This window comes from Vespa crabro, chromosome 7, assembly GCF_910589235.1.
Source record: "Vespa crabro chromosome 7, iyVesCrab1.2, whole genome shotgun sequence".
Classification (NCBI taxonomy): domain Eukaryota; kingdom Metazoa; phylum Arthropoda; class Insecta; order Hymenoptera; family Vespidae; genus Vespa; species Vespa crabro.
In genome coordinates, this window is record NC_060961.1 from 1,391,455 (window position 1) to 1,395,000 (window position 3,546).

Consider the following 3,546-nt stretch of genomic DNA (forward strand, 5'->3'; position numbering starts at 1 on the left):
CCCGCCTCGCGCCAAGAAACCGAAAGCACCCGGGAACGTAATGGGATGGAATTAAGAGGAGACGTGCCCTTCGCTAATCTATTAATTCCTACACGCGAGAGAGATCACCGGTCCGGGCGTCGAACGAAACGAGTTTTTCGAACTACCATGTAAGTATCCATCTATGTATGTATGTATGTAAGTAAGTAAGTAAGTAAGTAAGTAAGTAAGTAAGTACTTACGTATATATGTACGTACGTACTTAGGTACGTGAACAACACGTAGTGTTGTAAGCACACGAGTTCTCTTTTTTCTTTTTTTTTCTTTTTCTTTCTTTTTCCTTTTTTCTTTTTTCTTATACCCTTCTTAAATAAGTATTTACTTATTTGCTCTTCGTGAAGTGAAATAAAAGAAAAACAAAATATGAAAAAAAAAAAAAAATAAATAAAAAGGAAAGGATACGACGAGATATACTTAAATATTATAAATTGTTTACTATAATATAATTCGTTGCGTTATGATTAGTATGGTATAATATTTCGTAATAGGCATATGAAATTATGAATAATTGTAGAAAATTGAATATTTATGAAGGAACTAGGAAAATATGTTTTTATTTTATCTCTTGTTCTCCTTTTGCTTTATCTTCTTTTTCAGTTTTTCTTTTTTTCTTTTTTTTTTTTTACTTTTCCGTTCTTTTATTTTTTCGTTTTATTTTTCTTTTTATTTTCTTTCTTTACGCCGTAAATCATCGCGAAAAATATTTCGTAGCGAATTTAAAAAGTTGAGGATTTTATGCAGAAAAAATGGAATATGCATGAACGAACTATGAAAGTGGCCTTTTCTTTTCTTTCTTTTTTTTTTTTTTTTTTACTTTATTCTTTTTCTTTTTTTCATTTCCTTCTTTTTTCTTCCCTTTTTGTTTTTTTTTTCTTTTTTTTGTTTTTTGTCCCTTTTCAAAGTGAGTCATCGAAAAAATATGCCAAAGGATTTTATAAGAGGTCTATGCGGACAGAGAACAGCCACACAAAGTCTTTCTTATCGAACGTAGAAAAAGGACGAAACATATTCGTCCGGCGTCAGCTTATCGTCGCTACTTATAAGACATTAGGGTCTCAGAGTTATAATGAACAAACTCATCCGTCTTTTCTGTTACCATTTTTACTATCCAGGTAGAGAATGCCGTTCGTGTTCGTCTTCTTCCTTTTCATTTTTTCTTTTTTTTTTTTTTTTTTTTTTTATTTATATTTCTTCGCTTCTCTTTGCTTTATCACTTTACGTTCAAATTTTACTGATGTCGATAATAAAAAAAAAAAAAAAAAAAAAAAAACGAAAAAATAAACAAAAAACAAAAAAATAAAAGAAAATAAAAAAATATACAAGACACGAATGATAGATAACGTTGACAAAATATAAATTCTCTTAAAGCAGTTAATACGTTTGCCTTACATATTTATAGATAATATTTATGTAATTTAAAATTCAAACGATAATAATCAACATATGTTGAAGCACGTCGATGAAAAATACATGAACAATAATAAATTTCTATTTTTTATTTTACTTTCCTATTTTCTTTTGTCTAATATTAAGGAGGATTAAAAAAAGGAAAAAGAGAGAGGAAAAAAACGACATAAATGATTACATGTATGTATGTGTATATATATATATATATATATATACCTAAGAAAAAAGAAAAGAAAAGAAAGAAGATAGGAAAGAAAAAGGGGCTGAATTATTTGAACTGACGAATCGAGGAGAAGGGATGGGTAGAAAGAGATTCCAAAAACTTTTATCCCAATGAAATTTCAATGGGAGAAAATAAAATCCTTGCAAAAGTTCATTGGGCATTAACACTCGCGAGAAAATTGTTCGCATTTCTCAAAGACGAAGAAAGAGAAGAAAGAAAAGAAGAAGAAGAAGAAGAAGAAGTAGAAGAAGAAGAAGAAGAAGAAGAAGAAGAGGAGGAGGAAGGTGGAGGAAAGGGATGGAAAAGGAACAAGGGTGGTCGGTAAAAGAAGACGATGCGTATATATTCTTTTTCGGGACTGACGAGCATCAAGTTCTTCATCTTTCTCTCTCTCTCTCTTTCTCTCAATCTATCTGCCTTTCTCTCTCTGTTTCTCAGAGCACGAATACAAGCACAAACGAAAGGAGCGGACAGCGGATCCGGCGCTGACGCTCATTACGATGATTGGCAGATTCAATTAACGAGGAGCCGAGCTCCACCGTAGCGCGGGGTCGCGCCGGCTTAACCTCGGCTAAATATTATTAATAATAATCAGCTCATTACCGGCTCCATTAATTATCCGACTGCATACGCGACTGCATACCCGATATCTGCCTCCAGGAGCGCACTAAATTCGATTCTCCTGTTCTCGAACGGGAACGAGAACGATATTAACCGTATGCCCGTGTAGATCATTCACTACTACCAACTTATCTCCTTTCTACGAAATGATTCTTAAAATGATTTCTAAGTACTTGAGTAAGTACTTATCTATCTTACGTAAAAAATGTATATACAATATATATATATATATATATATATATATATATATATATATATATATATATATATATATATATATATATATACGTTTAAATGACAATTTTTCACTTCTTTTCTCCTTTTCTTTTTTATTTATTTATTTTTTTTTTTTTCATTGCATTCGTTAATGAAATATTATTTTCTTTTTCCTGTCGAGACATAATTATTCAATCGAGATAATTATTCTGAATGCAAATAAATTTATTCTTTATTCTTCTTATCCTTTACTTCTTTTTTCTTTTTATTTTTTTATTTTTTATTTTTTTTTTTTTCTTTTTTTTTCTTTACTACACGAAACAGTACGCAGGATAATTGAACTCGTTAGATTTTTACGTATCTATAAGGTACATATCTGTCGATATAAGAGACAAAGAGATAGGATGGATTGAGAAAGGGTGAGTTCAAAGGGATACCGCCAATAGAAATTTTTTGACAAATCACGACTACCGTTGCCCATGGCTACATATAACTACCTTACATATGTATCATATCTAAAGAAAAGATTTTCAATCGGGAGTACACGGGATATAATACGCTCGGTGTTACGTGCACGTATCTATCTACTTATTTAACATATGTGTTAGTGATATTACATATACATATACAAACGAACGTACGCACACATGTAAAAAGGAATATTAATCCATTTAACAAACTCATTATCATCGGTGAGATACGCCGAACGTTTACCGTGCGGCGCGCAACTCGCCTTTACGGCGCGAACTTGGAGTCGTCCTATCTTCTTCTTCTTTCTTCGGAGAACCCCGGGCGTATTAGCGAGTTGGCACCCCTGCGGCTTGATTTACGGGCTCCAACTAACGAGCCTCGGAGCCTGCCTGAGTCGACCGAGCGAGAGTGCTCGACCAAGAGAATCATCCAAGTTGGTACATAGCCACCAACATCCGAGAACAAGCACGACTCTGGAGCTAGACGGCGGCAGCTACTTCGCGAACGAAGCTAAAGACTTATAACTTACCTACTCCTTACTCAACCCGTCGGATTGATGCGAATGGACC